The 20158-nt window shown below is 39.4% G+C and overlaps 1 pseudogene; it reads left to right on the top strand.

Moving 5' to 3' along the window:
* Window positions 1–247: 247 nt before the first annotated feature.
* Window positions 248–838, top strand: Gatd1-ps1 (glutamine amidotransferase class 1 domain containing 1, pseudogene 1; annotated as a pseudogene).
* Window positions 839–20158: the final 19320 nt, after the last annotated feature.

The raw sequence follows: 20158 nt of genomic DNA, 5'->3' as shown, positions 1-20158 counted from the left end.
AGTGGGAAGAGGAACTTACAAGTGCAGCCAAGAGATACGGGGAATAAACAAACAAACAAACAAACAAACAAACAAACAAACAAATAAGTGTCAGATATACACCACTCAGTAAGAGAAAACTGGAGTGGCCTTTTCAGAAGACATCAAGGACAGAGGGAAGTTCTTCTGTTTCTGGATAACAACTGGCTTATTAGTAAGAATTAGGGGCACATATCAGTCTGGGTCTGCAGTCATGGTATTGTCCTGACTGCCCAGCTTGTCAGCTGATCTCCTGATGGACAGCAGTGCTTCTGAAGGATCAACCCAGTCCTTCTTCCATTGCTACACATTGGCCAGTGGTGCTTTCAACCTACAGGTGGCCACCTCAAGGAGAAAGGCCATGGACTTTGTGCATGTGACTGAGAACAGTGACTATTGGGTACAAAGGTTCTGCCTCAAGGCATATACCAGGCCTACTAAGCTTGAATCCACAGACAGTGACCAGTACCATGATCTTCTGATTCCCAGCTGTTTTGGTATTCTGGATGACCTTGCCAACAATGGGTCCTTGGCTCAAATACGGCAGCATTTCCTCTCTGAGAACAAACCCACCTCTGCCATTGGCCATGGTATTGCTGGCCTATGCTACGCTACCAGTGAAGATGGGTCCTGGGTTTTCAAGGGACTTCTGTGTATGAACTCATCAGGGCACCTGGCTTCACCTGCCTGCCACCAGGCTTTGAATACATTGTGAAGGACTCTATTGATGGTTTCAGTGACAGTGGGCCTGTGCATGTGGTGTTGGACTGCCAACCTGGTCACTGGCCACAGTGCCAACTCCACTGTTCCTGCTATTTAGATCCTTTCTGCCACTGAAGCAGCTGGCAGAACATTTGGATGCTTTTCTGGTGGCCTAGAGACACTAGTAAGACTCACTGTGGCCTCTTCTGCTGGTCTTTACCAGTTTGATGGGGCCCCTCAAGCTTCCATTTGGACCCCGTGGACTGCTGGAGGCCTCCAGGAATTAAGATGTGTGGAGTAGCATGTATAATGTGGACTGAACACCCTTGCTCCATTCCCAGCACGCAGTGTGGAACATCTTGGCTGGGCAGGCCGTCCCTGAGAACTAAAAATTAAACATTCTAAGAATTATCCATTGGACAGTCTTAGGACAGGGATGTTGCTTTTTTTGTGGCCTTTTGGCTATTCTCGTTCCTTTAGCCATTTGAGGGAATCATGAGTAAGAGAGGAACAGGCTGGAGCTTGCGCTGAACAGATCTTGCCAAAAGTGAACAGTGTATGTTATTCTATACCTACACAGGCAGTACTCTTGCTGGAGAGGTCTGCTCTTGTTTAACTCTTGCTGCCCTGTGGTTTTGAATGCAACAGAGGCTCCAGCTCAGCCTAGTATGGTTTTGGTTGTAAGTAGACACAATGATGTCACTCTGCCTCATATGGCATGGAAATAAAATTATTGTTACATCTTGAGATCTTTTGTCCGATGGCCTTTGGCTTACAGAAGCCTCAGACTTCTGTTCCTATAAAACACAGCCGAAGATTTGCTTGAGCTATATAGAGATGGGGTAAGCATGAGTCTTGTCTCCCAGACCCTGGGAAGAAGGCTTTTGCTGGGAGGAATTGATATGACCATGTGGCCACCTCCCTCCTGGACTTGCTTGTTTGCTGTGGATCCTGGGGCACCTGGTCTAGACTGTAGCCTCCAGTGAGCAGCCTTTTAACCCTGGAATATAGTAATCCAAGTAACTTTGCCCTCTCACTTTTCATTTCCATTTATCTTTGCATGCTCTAACTTCCAGAGTAGTGTAGTGCCAGTGCCAGAGACCTGGAGGGATACCTTTTGGTGGTTAATGACCTTTAATGAGAAAAGTCCAGAGCAAAATGGAAGGAAGAAACAGGAAAGGTCCCTATCCTCCCTGGCCTGGCACTGCCCCTGTAGGCCATGAACATTACGGAATGATAGGCATTCCAGGACAAAACCTTAGAAATCCAAGGCTGTGCCCCAGATCTGGCTACTTCAAGCACAGGGTCGGTGGTCTATAAACAAGAAGTATATTTCACATACTTCTTGAAAAAAATTAGGTCTTGGCACATAGGTTTTCCCAGAAAGCAGACTGTCTTCCCTTCTTAAATTCATATAGGCTACCCAGAAATTCACAAGTTCCTGGAATTTTTATTAAAATTTTTATATAAATAAGCAATCATCTTGAGGCTCTAGTTCCTGGTAACAATGTGTATGGATGCAATCAAAACATAAACTTAGATTAGGAAAAAAGAGGGTAAGGAAAATGGGGAAGACATTTTCTTAAAGATACATTTTTATTAAAGTGCTTATTCTTTCTTAATTCATTCACATTGGGTGTTACAGCACCATTAGTAAATTGTTATTTTTATGAGACTGTTTCACTTAGGAAATTTCTTAATTCATTACATTTTATTAGATCAGCAGTAATGAACCAAAAACAATATCATTTATTTTTATTACTACTATAGGTTAAATCACAATGATTTATACTGCCAGATTGAGGCAATGGCTGTGTAATTACTCGGTTATTGTCAACGATATATTTTTCTTAAATAAGACACTTTAACCACATGTAAAGTCGATAAATACAGAAACTTGGCGAGTGAAAATATGCAGCCACCATCTTGCATTCACGGGACCATGTGCTCCTGTTCTGGATAGTGTGTAAGGGATGTTAGGAAATGGGTAAATGGTTGGTATAATGAAGTGGCGATGTGAGCATACCACAGCCAAGTTACGCAGTGTTAAAGTGTTATTTATAGCATTGTAATACCAACAGGGCTAATTTTCTTAAGTAGAAACCATACACGGCCATTCCTCCTAGAGAGTTTTCTGGATGCTTGCTTCTCTGGCAAGGAGAGTATTTTCTAAGGATCTATGACCATTTTCTCTTATGACCTTGAAAGCCACAATGCTGTCAGGCAATGTTATTTTGGTCTTACCTTTCCAAGACTTACATCACTTCCATTAGTCCTCTCATCCAGGTAGTGAAGAATAGATGTGCCCCATACTTTTGTAATTTGTAAGGAGTCGGCAGTCTAAGAGAAGCTATTTTCTTTTTTCTGGGTAAATAATCTCAATTCACCTAAATGTTGAGATAGCAAATCAGCGAAGATCTCATTTGATTTTATTTATTAATGATGTATTAATATTTACAGCTAACATGAAACTATTGCTTTCAAAATATCCGGAGGAAAAGCAGTTGTGGATCTGTCACTCATCATCTATACTTTCTTTCCAAATAATGTCAAAAGCTAATTAAATGTTGCCTCTTATTTGACAACAAAACCTGACCATAGCAGTCATAGGCATTATCATATTTTTGTTCTTGTTAGTATTATTACACACCTATTTTGTTGTATATGCTCAAGAGTTTACTAGAACTCATTCTGACTATTCTCTAATATGTAGAAAATTCACCATATTGTTTTTTGGAGTTGAGAAAAAAATAACCCATAACTAAAAACAATTAAATTTCATACACACAATCACACACAATCACACACACACACACACACACACACACACACACACACACACACACACACACACAGCCCAAAAGTTTTACATAAGCTTCCAGATCGTGGACATCTAGGCAGAATAAGCTATAGCCTCTCTCTCATGGCCTGAGTCTCTTTAGCCCAGTCATTGGTTGGCCACTCCCATAAGTTCTGAGCCACCATTGCCCCAGCACAGCTTGCAGACACTTGAAGGTTTCATAATTGGGTTGGTGTCCCTATCCCACCTCTGGCACCCTTGAAGATGGCCGGTTATATAAGATGATCCGATCAAACTCCATGGTCTCCATTTATAGGAGGTCTTGCTAGGGTCACCTTCATAGGATCCAGAGCACTAGATTTACACATAACCTCCTAAATGTCCCCAGCAATCCCAGTTGCTTTTCCCAGTACTTTCTCCCTTCATCCTTCCCTTTTGATCTTTACTGCTCCCATCCTTACTTATCCCAGTCAACCCACAAAACCTATTCTATTTCCAATTCCCAGGAAGATCCATGCCTCCCCCACCCCTCCCCTTGAGTCCTTCTTGTTACTTACTTTCTCTGGTTGTGGATTGTAGTGTGTTTATCCTTTACTTAAGGAGTGATAGTCACTCATCACGATGTGAGTATGTACCATGCTTGTGTTTCTGAGTCCGGGTTGCTTCACTCAGGATGATTTTTTTTCAGTTCCATCCATGTGACTGCAAATTTCATGATGACATTTTTCGAATAGCTGATTAATACACATTGTGTAAATGTACTACATTTTCTTCAATCATTCTTTTGTTGAGGAACACTTAAATTATTTCCAGTTTTGCATCTTATTAATAAAGCTACTATGAACATAGTTGAACAAGTGTCTTTGTGCTCAGATGAAGTATATTTTGGGTCCATGTCCAGGAATGGTATGTCTTGGGATAGATCAATTCCAAATTTTCTGAGGAATTGTCATATTAATTTTCATAGTGGCTGCACAAGTTTTCTCTGCCAGTAGCAATGGAGAAGTGTTCCCTTTGCTCCCCATCCATGCCAGCATGAACTTCCACTTGGGTTATTGACCATATGGCAGAGAGACTGAAGGTAGAAACAAAGACAACCAAAACAGTCAGTCAAATGATCCCCAATGATAATCTGCTAACTCATAGATTGGTGCCTAGCCCAATCATCATCAGAGAAGCTTCATTTAGAAAGTGATGGGACCGGATCAAAAGACCCACAGCCAAACAGTAGGTAGAACTCTGGGAAACCCAAGGAGGCAGGGCATAGTAGAAAGATTACAGGAGCCACAGAGATCAAGGATATGGAGAATAAGGCCCCTCAAATCATCTAAGCAGGGCTCGTAGGAGCTTACAGACTGAAGAGAAAAGTGCAGAGCCTGCATGGGTCTGCAGCAGGCCTTCTTCATATATGCTATGGTTATACAGCGTGATGTTCTTGGTGTTTGGGACTCCTTACTGTGGAGTAGGGGATATCACTGACTCTTTTGTCTGCTTTTGCGACTCTTTTCTCCTACTGAGTTTCTGTGCCCAATGTTAATACGGTTTATGCTTAGTCTTATTGTATGTATCACATTATTCTGTATTTGATTGAAATCTGTAAAGGGCCTGCTCCTTTCTGTAAATGGATGAGCAGTGGATCTAGGGGATAGGAGAAGTAGAGGGCACTGGAAAAAATGGAGGGAGAGAAAGCTGCAGTCAAGATGAAAGAAGAATAAGAAAAGCAGGAATGTTACTTGTGTGAACTTTGTAGATGACAACACACTGCAAAGACAGAAAGTGGGGTACAGCTGTGTAGTGTTATTGCCAATTAAACATGATTATTCTTTGTCACAAAACATTTTTTACATAAGAAGTTGCAAACATGATTTATATTTTTCAACAATTGATGGTTTGCTTTGGGAGGAGGAAAGGAGAGAATGGGTTTTGAATGCAGATCTTCTTTCTGGCTTCTTTCATTTTCAAGCATTTCTTTGTGCATTGGTTAAGCATTTTTCTTCTACTCTGCCTAGTAGATTTGGAACTGTGGATGGCAGTGAATTGAGGCTTCCAGGCCTTTCACCGCTGGTTTTGGGATAGCATACATATGGCTAGTCATTTCACATTCAAGGCATGCAAGACGTGGTCTTATCCTAAGTGACCCGAGGATGGAAAGATGATTATGAATATTCATCAGAATGTTTTTATCAACATGAGAGTCAACTTTGAGAACTGAGAAATGAATTCATGATGTACATTTAGAAGGTTACCTGATAACAGAGCCTCCTAAAGTCTCAAAAGGCAAGCAGTCCGGCTCCCAATGGCTTCTAGGCATTGTCGAATTCCCAGGATTTTCTGACATCACTGTAATGTCCAATCTACTTCTCACAGAGAAGTCTTTTCTTTTTTAGTTTGTGTCTGGGACTACTGGGAGATAAATAATCACCAAAAATTCTCTTTATATTATATTGAAAATATTTGAAGTATTAAAAACAGTGCTTATTCTAAACTTTATCATAAATCTTATATATTTTTATTACTAAGGGCAGTTTGAAACATAAGGGCACACAAAACAAATTTTCACTCTTTCTCTTCTCCCCATTTGTTCATGTACATTTCGCTAGAGTTTTCTAGGGACACATGGTTTTACTTCATTGGTAATCACATGACCATCTCTCACGGTAGATGTGATGGTCAATGTCAATACTGTCCACTTGGATCTGGAATAGGAGCTAAACTTCCAGTCACACCTGTGAGGGGTTGTTTAGATTAGGTTAGCCTCTGCATGCCTGTGAGGGAGTAACTTGATAAGGTTAGTTAAAGCAGAAAGAGCAGCCCAAACCAAGTGGTACAACACTTTCTGGATTTTGATCCTGGACTGCTGTCCTGGGAGACGCTTTCATTGTTCTCTAATTCCTGATTGTGAATGCAGTGTCCCAATTAGTGAATAGTCTTTTCTCCCACAATGGACTGCACCCTAAAACTGTGGGCCTAAATAAAACCTCTTCTCCTCAAGTTGTTTTGGTCAGGGCGTTCTATCACAACAACAAGAAAAATAACCGAGACTGCAGGTGAAATGCTATGCTTGTCTTCTCACCAAATGGATGCACAAGGGGCTGAGCACATCAAGTCTGTTGGTGCAGCTGGGAACCTTCACCTTTTGGCAACAATGTAGATTGCACGGAAAAGGAAGATAAAACAGAAGCCATTAAAAGTGTTGTTGTTGTTGTTTTTTGTTTTGTTTTTTGTCACAAATATTGTGTTAGAATAAACCTAGAGATTTGAAAAAAAATTTGTCTTACTTTGTCATTGAGTGGTTGGGGTTAGCAATATCCTTCCTCTCCTGTCCCTATTATATTCTAGTCTGCCTTATTTTTTCTCGGCTGTAAATGACAATGAGGGAACATACGGTCTTTGAACAAATCTCTCTCAACCTCTCTCTCTCTCTCTCTCTCTCTCTCTCTCTCTCTCTCTCTCCTTATCTCCATCTCTCATTTTATTTTGTGTGAGTTTACAGCAGTATAGCTTAAAGACTTAAAACCATCAATTTTAGCTTATTTAAGTAAAATATACTCATACTTGGTAATCTCACAGTGGAAATGTTGTGCCAATCAAGAGGAAGAAAGAAACTACACTTCAAGAGCAGTGGATATAACTATTTTATGTTTTGGTTTTGTAATATTATTGGAAAAATGTTAAATTTATGACCAGTTCTTAATTCAATCAACAAGTTAATGATCCAAACATTACAGTTTTATCAGCATACTCTTGCAAATGTTAATCTAATCTGTCTGAATTATGGTTTCTTAGTTAGCCTTTTTTGTCTTACTTGGCTTGTAATTTATGGTCTGTCAACCCATTCATTTCTGACAGATGACACAGTCAGAACTTGTTGTGCTCATTAAATTCAATGTTAAAAAAAAATAAAAGGGCAAATTCAAAGAGAAAAGAAATGAGAAGAAAGAAACCATTTACTCTTTAACGAAGGCAAACAAGGCCCTTTATTAAAGACCAAGGAGTCTGAGGAGATTGGGGATCCCATTGAAAATGTCAAGTTGGTTCCATGACAAATCAGGAGTTTTGTCTTCCTGTCATTTTCTGTTTCCTTAGGCACCACAACCAACTTTGACATCCTTAATCTATCAATTCATAGCTCTTTTGTGAGGAATCTCCATCTATGGAGAGGTGTTTGACCAAAGTAGGTATCAATATTCAAACTAAATATTCCATTTGCACATACTTTGGAAATCTTTCATTATTTTCTAGTGGCAAAAACCCTAATGAAGTTGACAGGTCACATGGGGACCTAGGGTAAAACCAAATAAAAAGAAAGATACAGTAATAAAATGACTCCTAATGACACATGACTATGCTCATAGATCAGTGCTTTGCTCAGTCATCAATAGAGAGATTCATGGCTAGACACAGAGAGAAAGACATTGAAACACTTGTGCCTAAATGGGGTGTCTTCAGTAAGTCCCTACCTTTACAGCTCAAGAAACCTACAGAAGAGGAGGAACAAAGAGGGCAAGAACCAGAGGAGACGAAGCACACCAAGAAAATAAGACCCTCTAAAGCAACACGGCCAAGCTCATATAAGTTCAATGAGACTGAGGCAACAAGCACAGGGTCTGCCCAGGTCTACATAGGTTCTGTGAGCAGATATTTTTGTTTCCAATGTTTATTATTTTATCCCAGTGTTTCCAGTATATATTTTGCTTTAGTGTTTTAATGGGGTTTCTAGTTGTGCAAATGAGTGGGTCTCTGATTCTTATGCCTTCTCTTGGGCTCTTTTCTTTCTGTCTACTGTTTGTTTGTTTTGTGACCAATTCTGATGTGTTAGCTCTTGTTTTACCTTATTTTATTATTAAAAAAAACTCAAATTTATAATGACTGGGACTGAAACTAAGGACTTAGAAATGAGGAGACATTGAAAAAATAAGTTAAATTCCTTTGAAAAACCAAATAAGAATGAATGATAAAGCTAATATAGGTTATTTAATGTGAAACCTAAACGTATCAAATTTTACAAAAATTAATCTAGATTCCTTTGGAATGTATAGGTTTATATATACTTTCAAGTGGATAATAGGTAAAAATTCAAGAAACAAAATTCTGAATTCCATTTTTTTCAAGTATTTAGGGTATTAATGATATATAGAATACCTGGCTTTCCCATGTAAAAGTCTGAGGATATTTCAAACCACATGTGCTTTGTGTGGTACAACAGTGTTGCAGGAAAAAAATAATTAAGAAATAAATAGAGTGAAAAGCCAGAAGCAAGGGACTGTTCAACTGAATCAGCAGAAATTGGGGACTTTTTTTTAAAGTTAAAACTCAGAAAGTGTTTGGTTGTGTTTCTCTATTTCTTTTTATGCCACACTTGTCTGTTACCCTGAACTAACAGACAGGACCTCCCATTTTCTTCAATTCCTTGCTGCAAACTTCAGTGCCCCACTGGCTGTGGAGAAAGGAAGCTATATCTTAGAACCAGGTCAGAGGTCAACATTTGTTTGTGTGCTGCCTTGATGTCGCCATTCCAAGTGCTTTCCAATTGACCAGTCTATGCCTGTTCTGGTGAAAGTCCAGTTCACAAAGGAAACATCTTATTTTTGATACATTCCACCCTAGGAGATATAAGGCTCTTTTAGAAAAGCTACTGGCAAACCTTAGTATTGGAAGGAAAAAAATTAGAATCAGTATTGTATTGTACAAATCTGAAAGACTTCAGAATGCCACTGCTGGTAGCCTTTGTGGTACTGCCCTGTCACATGCATAGGTAGGTGTATGCAAGCAATGGACTTACAGACTTTTCAAAAATTAGTCGAACAGTAATCCTTGTTTATCCTTATTTAATTAACTATGTGTGTCTGTTTGTTTTTACATCATTTGGAGGTCCCCTTTTTTAACACCTACTGCAAGATAGATAAACCCCAGGCAGACTTCAAAATATCTGTGTTCTTACTATTTTGGCTTGAGTATCTAATCCCCAAGCAACACAGGCCATCAAGGTAACACCTTTGTGTTTCCAGACATAATGGTCAGGAAGAAGTTGTACCTGTGTCTGAGCACTCCATTTCTTCCACTGCATGCCAAAATCTACCTCCCTCCAATTTAGAGGTGCCCTAGCCTAATTCAACAGGTCAAAGGTCCTAATTGCTAATTTGCTAAGCAATTTATCACATATTACCTATACCTTCTCGACTCAGATCAAGTGCGGCCACCAAAATCGTGGCAATGAACCAAGACACGAGAGATTGCGATTAATTCACTGAGGCGACTTGTTGCTAAATATTGAAAACATACTTTTAATTTGAAACATTGGCTGTGCTTTCTATTATGTGACTGTTTTTGTAATATGTATATAAAAGATGTTTTAAAATGGGCAATATGAATCATTAAATGCCTTTCTCAACACCATTTACATAAAACTAAAGCTTTGCTTGGGGTTCAGGTTCAAGCACTGAGTGATTAGAAATTTTGCACAAATCTTCCCAGATAGGACAATGCTCTAAATAACAGAAAGATTTTCTTCTCAAGAAAGCTGCCAAGTACAGATGAAAGCACACAGAGAAGGTGTCTTTAGCAAGGTTCAACAAGGACCACAAGACCTTCACAATCATCATGTCCGAACTTAGAGAATTTTCATCTATGCCCTGTTATTTATTAATTGCTTCGTTCTGTAGTCCTTTCTACCTTGTCTACACATATTGACTATAATTTTAACTACCTTGAGAGTGTGCATATTAAAAATCAGTGTGGTATTTGGTGAGGATTCTATTATTAACTCTTAGCAACAATGATCAGTGTTAAAAGTCAATGGCTTTCAAAGTCCTCCAGGGCAGAGGTGATCATGGACCAAACCCAGAAGTGTCCTGTGCATCTTGAAGTTTGATGCTGTAATATGTGACCAGGAAATCAAAGGCAAAGTTTGCGAGAGGGATACCAACAGGGAGGCGTCTGTATCTACGTGTGATGTTCTTTTCCAGCTCCAGTGCTGGGGAACGGTGCTGGGATTCCTACACGGTACCTAAGAATTCACAACATTCCTGTTTTCTCATATGTGCATCTCCTTCATAACCCAAGAATAAAGTTATCTCTGGTTAGCCAGCCCCAAAAGTGAGAGAAAGGGAAGAGCTGGCCCTGCCATTTTGCTGCTGTGAGGCAGCTTGGTCACAGAGGTGATGCATCCTCAAACCGTCACCACCTGCCTTAGTCTGAAGAGCTGGCCCCCAAAATATGAGAGAAGGCGAGCTGGCTCAGTGCCTCGCTGGCTGTATTTATCACTTGGGAGAGCGGGCCTTGAGCCTTGCCTAGGCAGCACAGTGGAGTTTACTCTGATTGAATGGATGCAGATGAACTGGTCCGAGGACACAAGGGTCTGAGAGTTGACTCTAACCCATGCCAGCGGCGGCACTGGGTGTGCTAGGCCAGTTAATACTGGTGAGCTCAGCCTAGTGATGCAGATCCTAAAGAGCCAGAGGACTGAGCAGCTCAGTTACCCCCCAGGCCGAGATGCAGGACTTTGAATTGGCCCACACCAGCAACCTAGCCCATCAACAAACGCCTGAGTATGTGAAGGGGCTGGTCCTGCAGATCCAAAGCGGCAGGATTTCCTTGACACTGAGCAAAAACAGAATAACCGGGAGGAGTCCTGGTGAGGTTATAGTATTGATGATGTGGCTGAGGCCGGATGCTTTGAACCGAACGAATGATTCATTGCAATGTGCATTTGCAAGTGAAGATGTGTGGACAGAGGGGTATAGTGTGTCCTGAGACACTGGGACACACTACAGCTTCCACGATGAGATGCATTCTCTGTTTTGCATGGTTTATTTTTATTTTTATATTTTTTGAGGGGTGGAGAATAGATACAGGGGGATGAGTGAGATGGATGCATAATGCATAATCTGAACCCCACAAAGAACCAATAAAAAGTTTGAAAAAAGAAAGAACGAAAGAAAGAAACATTATAATGGAAGCCACGAGAATAATTATTATTTTTATAATACCTCAACTTCCATACTTTGTTGAAGATTTGGAGCTAGCTAGGCAAGTATGATAGGGACAATGTAGTAGTGTGTATGTTCATGAATATCATCCTAGCTTAATAAAGAGTGGAGAGTTTATAAAAACATTACCTTAAGGTTGTAATATAAGTTCTTGTTGACAACAATAAGTACGGAGGTATTGGGATGACTTATAGATTATGCTTTGAAAATTTGTTTTCTTTTTTCATAGAAAATACAGTAAGCCTCAGTGAAGAACATTTGGTTTAAGAATACACTAAAAATCATGTTCAATTGTACATAGTGGCCATAGTCAGCTCACAAAACAGGTTTTTATAATGCCCTAAAAATTATGCTTCCTTGTGTTTTCTAGATATTTATAGTAAATACAGGAAGGAGATGTCTCTTTAGAAGAGCAAGTCTAGCATAATTTAGCATCCAATTCAGTAGCTTTAGCAAACACTGTTATATTCAGAGGAGAAATGACAGCGACATTACATACTCCTCCCAGGGTACTCTGGAAGTGAAATAGTCACATCTGGTCTGCTGGTTTCTCAAGGTAAGATGATCAGTAGTCCTTGGAGAAAGACAGTTTTACATAGCACCTTTGATTTTGCAGTTTTGAATTGCTCATCTGTAAAGCACTTTGTTGACTGAAGGATCCCTGAGTCAGAGGGAACAAAGACACATTCACATTATAACAGAGACATGGACACACACTTCAGTCTAAGTGTCAAAGCTCAGTGGATATATTTATAAAAGGAATATCTCACTTGCCAACAGTGACACTTGAAAACTAGCTTCACTTAGCATCTCAGATCTCATGAAGAAAACATAGCAGTCCAAACACTATGAAGGCATAACAAGAAATAAACAAGAATCTTAACCACTTAGTAACTTCACCTTGTTTTTCTTCTGAATGATAGAATACATTTCAAATTTCATAAGGCATCAGTTGGACATTCACTAATTAACATGTATTTTGTTTACAAAGAGAATAATTGGCATCTGTGTCTATGAATCTATTTTACTCATAACTGTTCTAAAATACTTTCTTCATGTAATAGAGAGGAAATGATTATGTAGGGCCAATCTTCCAAGTTTTTTGTCAAGCATTTCTTTGGCTTTAGGGGACTTTCTCAATTTGTGCTTGCTGGAAACAAGGTATCAATCCCTCAGAAACAACTTGTAAATGCAATGCCTGCCCAAATCTTTCTTTTGCCAGTTAGTTTTTTGTTTTGTTTCCATGGTAGAAGAATGAAGTTAGATCTCACCTTCTGCAGCTCAGTGTTGCTCCCAGCTTGATGCTTGTCTTAAGAAATAAGTATCACAGAATGTTTGAAGTTCCTCAGTTAGGAAAATGGGGTTGGAGATGGACTAGAATTATGCTGAGTCCCTCAGTGTTCAGGGCATATTTATGAGGGATCAAGGTATAGTACAATACCAGAAAGGTCTAGAAACTGAATCCTAAACACCCCAGATCTTAAATATTCCCTAGGCTTTCTCGTAATTGTTTGAAATATTGCTTCTGTACTGTATACTCAGATACCTGCACAATTTGTGAGCAGTTACTCGAGTCTTTAAACACCTGGAGATGTCACATGATCAGATAAGCAAGACTCAGGGAGAGAGGAGGAAACAACATTGTACTCCCATCGCTGCTTCTCTCTACTGCTCACTGTTATGTCTCTGTGGGTTTGTTTCTGACTCTTAGAGAAAATAACATTGGTCAAGCGCTCTTACTATTACTTCTATATCACAAACATTTCTAAATCACACACACACACACACACACACACACACACACACACACACACACACACACACACGTTCAAAAATCAAAATGGACTGTGAATTCATTGAGCTCAATTGGATCTAAACTTCTTCCTAGTCCCAGAGGAAGACCAGCTGAGAGCATCTAGCCTGGAGGTTGGCTCTGTTTAACCCTCTCCACTTCCCCACAGTGACCAGTTCTGCTTCTTACAGTGTTGAAAGCTGAGGAGGGAAGAGCAGTGAAGGGTGGCAAAGACTGGCTACGAATGGAACCCGGATACTTTGGTATCACTTACATCTAAGAGAGTAGACACTTTAAAATTGAGCCCTTTGCTTCTGTTTTGTGTTGTATTCAAAGGTTCCTCAGTGCAGCCTTCAGCTGTGGAGAACCGACCTGTTTCATCCCTCTACTTTAGTTAACCATGTCCCTATAGTCCCTGCTTCCCTCTAATTCTTTCTATGTGACCTCTCTCCTTCTCTCTCTCTCTCCTTCCCTCCCACACCCTGAGTGCTATACTTGGAAAAGATACATTTCAATTGAGGTCTGACTGTCCCTCTGGTCTTCAATGCTCATGTGCTAGTTGGGAAACAGCAAGCCAACCGTGTATTGCAGATATACCTAGCAGAACTATCACGCCATGACCTTACTTCAGACCTAGCTCATCTAGTCAGCAGCATCTCTGTTTGGGGGTGAGGGGTGGGTGATGGTCATGGGTGGGCTAGAAACATGAGCTATGTTCCTTGAAAAAATAACTAAGATTCTTGCAACCATTTTCACCCAAGCCCAGGGAAAAGCAGCGACCCTTCTCTTCCAAAACCTTTCTTCCAGAGTTCAGCTTTATTTCTCTACATGTCTACCATTGTTTCGAACCAGAAGTAGGACAGTGGCCGTTACAATCTAGAACCACCTTCTTCAAAGTTTCCACTTGACAATCTGCACTTCGCTGTGAGAGGGAGGTGTGGATGCCATCTTCTGAGGTGTCTCCACCCAAATTAAGAAAAATAGTGTTCCCTTTCACCATCTTAGTACATAAAAAAACAAGACCTAATTCTACTCCTGCCAGGATTCTCTAACTTTTCCCATTTGATTGTCTAGATAATTGCAAGATAGTTTTCCATAGCTGCAAGAGCATCCTTATCTCCTGGCCTTTAAGGAGTTTCCATGATTGGCCACTCCTAACCATGGGGTGTTGATATATCATGGTGTCTCTATAGACGTCAGTTGTGCATTTTCAATAAAAGTATACATAAGTTTAAATATTTTCTGAGCTCTTTTAGTATTCCTGCTCTGGTGTATGAGAGGAAAGAAAATATAAGTCAACCTTGTCCCCTGTTGTAAAGATAGAGTATGTAGGTTTGAATACTTCTTCACATGCTTGAGGACTATGTCTGTTTCCCATGACTCTTGATAGATCCAGCTATTAGAAGTGGAAGCTAAGATGAACCAGTGAGTTGGAAATGGTGACATTATCTTTTTCTTAGCATTGTCAATATTATAATGTGCACAATAAACAATTCTGTGAGTAGTGAGTATTTATCATTCTAGGCCTAATTCCCATTAGCATTATTAAATTAAGCTTCATGCCGATCTTCACATTTGTATCCTGAGTTGGAAGCATTCTCTAGACTCCCATTTGTAAAAGTATACCATGATGGCTGATTGAATGAAGGTCTCTTTAGAGGTGGCTTGCTATCAACAACTCTCAGGACAACCTTTCTGAAAACGGATTTTATGCAAATATTTCTAGACTTTGCTTTGTGGAGGTGACATTTGTCTTTCTTATTCGCTGTTGTGTGTCCATGTCTGACATATGCTCTTCCATGCTCTAAATGTATTAAATATAAATATTTTGAATTATAGGAGGCATGTTTAGACATCTCTTCTTTAAATCAGTAACAGACATTTGGCAGAAAAGAGCAAGTTAACCCGAGAATCATTATTGTTGATTCTCTGTTGCTATGTTTCAAAACTTGTGAAACAGTCAAATTTACTTAAAAAAATGTTAAATTAAAAACTAACTTAAATAAAACTCCTGGTGACAAACCCCCTCAAATTTATTTCCTTCTCTCTTTCAGTAAAATCAATAGCTGAAGTTCATTATCTTTCCTAAATTCATATATTCATACACATTAATAAATAACACTGTCTCTCATATTTTTAAATATGTAGATGTTTTAATGTGAGTGGCTGGTACTCTTCTTTAATTTGCTTATTTGGAGGCATATTAAAATTTTTAATTTTCATCAAAAGGATTCATGTGTACATAGCCATTCATTTGAACACTCATAGAATTCGTTATGGGAATGGAAGAAAGAACATTTATCTATTTTCTAGGTAATGCATAACTAAGTAATTTGCAAATTTGCTTTCATCAGTGGTACTGTAACAAACATGCATTAAATAGTCACTTGTACACGGAGACTAAGTTTCTCTCTGGTGTGGGACAACAGGTGGAACAGCTGAATCAGCAATGGGGGCTAGAGGCTGTCAGTGGTCTCAGAACTGCCTGTGTCAGCATGCTTCCTAGTAGTGGATAAGCAATCTCAGTTTCTCAAGCCCTCATCAGGACATGATGCCTTTTGACTTAAGTCGTTTGCCTGTGAGACTGGGCTTTTGCTGTAGTACTATGGTTTGCACAGGCTGGTCTTTCCGTGGATCCATGTGTCCTCCATCCACAGGTGAGATTTAGTATGTTAATTGATCATCTAATGACCTGTTTCATAAAATACTTTAAGGGTGTTTTGTGTGTGTGTGTGTGTGTGTGTGTGTGTGCATTTGTGTGCACACGTACTTGCTTCTACAATGGTTTAGTTATTTCTCTTACTTATTTGATTTTTATCATCCCCAATCCCTGAACATTTTTCTTCTTTCATATCTAATGTCCAATTAAGGTTTCATAATGATCTCCATATTTTTATTTTCTTTAAGAATACTACATAAATTAAAAGTGGTAGTAGGCATCTTTAATCTAAGCACTCATGGGACAGAGGTAGGTGGATATTTGTGAATTTAAAGTCAACCTGGTCTACACAAGTTTTAAGCCAGATAGTGTAGTGAGAATTTTGGTTTCTTTTAAAACCTAATTGTTTTATATAAATATGTTTTTGTTTTAACCTCAGGTGTGGGGTGTGGGGCTGCTTCAGATTGTCCATAGCAGCTAACTATGAATCGTCTTGTGCTCTGTTTAGCAAGGGCATGAATTTGCCAGCTGAAGATAGTTTGATTGGAATTCTGGGTACTCTTAAGAGGGTATAAAAATGTCAGAGCCCCAAGAGAAGCAGCAGTTGCTCCTCCCCTGTTGCAGTACTGCGGCTGATATGGTTTTTGCTGCTGTTGCTGTTTGCTGAATTGCTTGATTGCTCGATTGCTGGATTGCTCGATTGCTGGGTTGATGGTTGGAGATAACCTGACAATTAAGACTGGGTTTGCTCCGAGGAACTCAACACACCAAATCAGCAGGAAGTAGTCTAATGAGGTTGATGCAACTTTCCCCCTCTAACCTTCTTTCTCTCCTACCTGGGTGATGGAAGGGATTGGGGTGGAGAAGTGTGGTAGGTAGAAGAAGCTAATAAAGCAGCCAAAAATAGTTATAAGATAGGGCTACGGAGGGAGATCTTGCATCAAAACAAACAAACAAACAAAAAACCCAAGAAAACAACAGTTCCCCACACATACATTAAACCTAACCAACAAGCAAAACAAAAACAACAAAACCCCACTTAAGCCACAGAGAGCAAACAAACAGAAAAGGCACTACATGCAAGCCCTTTTATTTTGTATTTTCACACAAAAACTAACGTTTTTCAAGAATTCCAAACTATTCAATAATTTCATCCTGTGTACTAGAGTATAGACTTCAGCGTACTTCACCAATTGACTGAGTCCAATCTCATTCTCATATTTCAGCATTTTATTTTCTCTGTAATAGATACTTGTAGTGAGTGTTACAGGAACCAATGTACACCAGTTTTTACCCTCAACCCTTCATATATCTTGTGATTTCTCTTGGGTTATACTTTCAATACTTTTTCTTCTTTTACTTTTTAGCCTTCTTTTTTAGTAAACCTTTCAGTGAGATTGCATGAGTGGTAAGCCCATTGTGTTTGTGAAATTACATTTGTGTACTGAGTATTTAAATTTTATCACTTACTTTAATTTTATGCATGAAAGTTCTTTATACCTATATATGTATGTGTACTGACTACAGCAACCTGAAAAGGGGGTCAGAACACTAGAGGAAGAGTTACAGATGGTTGTCCATTGCTTTGTGTATGCTGGGAACTGCATCCCATGCAAGAGCCACTTACTCTTGAATTCTAAATAATGACTGGGTTGCTACTGCAACATGGACGCGTGCAATTTTATATGGAGATGATAGTGAGCCATTATGTATCTGGCACATCAGAGACAAGGAGCTAGCCCCCTCAGAGAAGAAGCTAGATTTCATGTGTTTTTTAATTTTGTTTTCTTTGTGTGGAAAGCCCAAGTCTGGTATACCTGTGAAGGTGGCAAATATACTTAAGAGTGAGGAAGACATCTTAAAACTACCTAAAGACTATACATGGACTGACCCTGGACTCTGACCCCATAGGTAACAATGAATATCCTAGTAAGAGCACCAGTGGAAGGGGAAGCCCTGGGTCCTGCTAAGACTGAACCCCCAGTGAACTAGTCTATGGGGGGAGGGCGGCAATGGGGGGAGGGTTGGGAGGGGAACACCCATAAGGAAGGGGAGGGGGGAGGGGGATGTTTGCCCGGAAACCGGGAAAGGGAATAACACTCGAAATGTATATAAGAAATACTCAAGTTAATAAAAAAAAATAAATAAACTTGGAGACGCTAAAAAAAAAAACAAAAAAAAAAAAAACAAAAAAACTCCGACTAGAAAATTGGCATGGGCATTCTGTCATTTCTCCCTCTGTGGTACAAAGCAAGAAACACACTGTGTCCAGAGTCAAAGGCAAAGGATCAATACTCCACTTCCTCACTGAGTCAGACGGCAAAGCTATATGGTATATATAACTGGTCACAGGAAAAGAACTGGAAAGAAACATGCTCTGCAGCCAGTACTTGTTAGAGCCATGAGAGCTGAGTCTGCTGTCCTCTGGTGCCCAAGATGCAGAGGCAGGCGATTTCTCCTAGTTAACCTGTCCACCTTTTACCTAGTTTTAAAGACTGTCTATTTATTGCAAATATTCTAACAATTAAATGTAGTGTTTCTGGGATTGTAGAAATGGCCCCTTTGAGCACTTGCTGCTCTTGTAGAGAACTTGAATTAGATTCCTGAGACCCATGTGGTGACTCAAGTGTACCTTAGATTCAGGTGACATTTCATGGGGACCAGGCTTGTAGGTAATACATGTGCATATCAGCATGTAAAACGCCCATGCTGACATAGTAAACATTTCGACCTAAAATAATAAGTCACTATTTTCATCTTATTATTATATCCTGATATAAGTTGGGTGTTTAATATCAGCTCTCTATATTTCGACTTTCAAAATAAAAGCTTTGAAAACTTTACTTTTAACACAAAAATGTTTTGAAAACTTTTTTTCCCTTTCTTCTGCCTTTCTCTTTCTCCCTGGTCTTCACAAATATGTTATAGAGAAAATTTTAGTTCACTGGCTTTCTTTTTCTCCTGTAGCTAAACCCAATGCATATGAGCTGCTGGTGGTTTGTAGCAACAATAACTGTTTATATTTAAATCTTATTTTTATATACGACAGATCTTAGAACAATTCTGTCCTTTTTGGGTCTTCACGTCTTGCTTGCTTGATTAAGTATTTACTAGATAAGTGCTGTGGATTGGATCCAGGGACGCCACATGTTAAGAACATACTGCACTGCTGAAGGCAAAGCCACAGTCACTTTTGCTCTTTAAAATGAGTTTCCTTCATCGTCTCTCAAAGTAACTGAAGCGAATTTCTGTAGAAGTGTTTATCAGAGAGTTAGATGCATGTGTTTTCTTCTGCAGTGGCGCTTTCCTAATGAGCTTGTAAAAACTAGCCTCCTGATATTTATATTAAACTGTGGATTAAAATTTAGTAGGCCTTGACATATGCCTGGGAGTTTGTATTTCTGGCAAGCTCCATGGCAGTGCTGAGCTTTCAGGTCTAAGGGTCCCAGACTGAAAATATGGTGAAACGACTAGGCTTTAAAATGGAGTTCCCTGTTTGACACATTTGAGTGAATTATTTGGTTAACTTTGTTTTCTTTCTCAAGTTTTTGTTTTTTTTTTAAATAAATCTCCCCTATCCACCTTTGTTACTAGTGACTTTTGGTGATTGACTCCACATAATTCCCAAGCCTCCTGGTCTTAAACCATATCTTTCCCTCACCCTGACATACATTGAGGAGACATTAGATCCATTCAAAGTCCAAGTTTATAGTTTTCCCATCCCTAATAGTGTGTTCCTTTCTCCTACGTCCTCCTACAAGAAGCCAGAATTCTGAAAGAAGGAAAGAAGGAAGGAAGGAAGGAAGGAAGGAAGGAAAAAGAAGGAAAGAAAAAAGAAAAGAAAGGAAAGAAGGAAGGAAGGAAAGAAGGAAGAAAGAAAGAAAGAAAGAAAGAAAGAAAGAAAGAAAGTAAACACTTTTAGCTGTTTTATGAGTGGAATTATAGTTCTTTCAGAATGACTAGTGTAAAACAGAGAATTTAGTTTCTTCTGTTTTATCATCTGAGATGAAACAGTTTTAATGTATACATTTCCAGTAACTAAACTCCTGGGTGCAGTAGACTTTTGCTTTTAATTATACACACAAATTTGAACATATAAACTGATTCATCCGCAGATATATTGATCTTCCTCACAAGGACCATATTTTTTCTACTGTGTTTAAATTCCAACTGCTATCATTATGTATTTGGGAAGAGAA

The sequence above is a fragment of the Rattus norvegicus genome, chromosome 3 (genome assembly GCF_036323735.1).
Source record: "Rattus norvegicus strain BN/NHsdMcwi chromosome 3, GRCr8, whole genome shotgun sequence".
Lineage (NCBI taxonomy): Eukaryota > Metazoa > Chordata > Mammalia > Rodentia > Muridae > Rattus > Rattus norvegicus.
The sequence above is the reverse complement of the archived record's forward strand: the minus strand, read 5'-3'. Positions and strand labels throughout refer to the sequence as shown.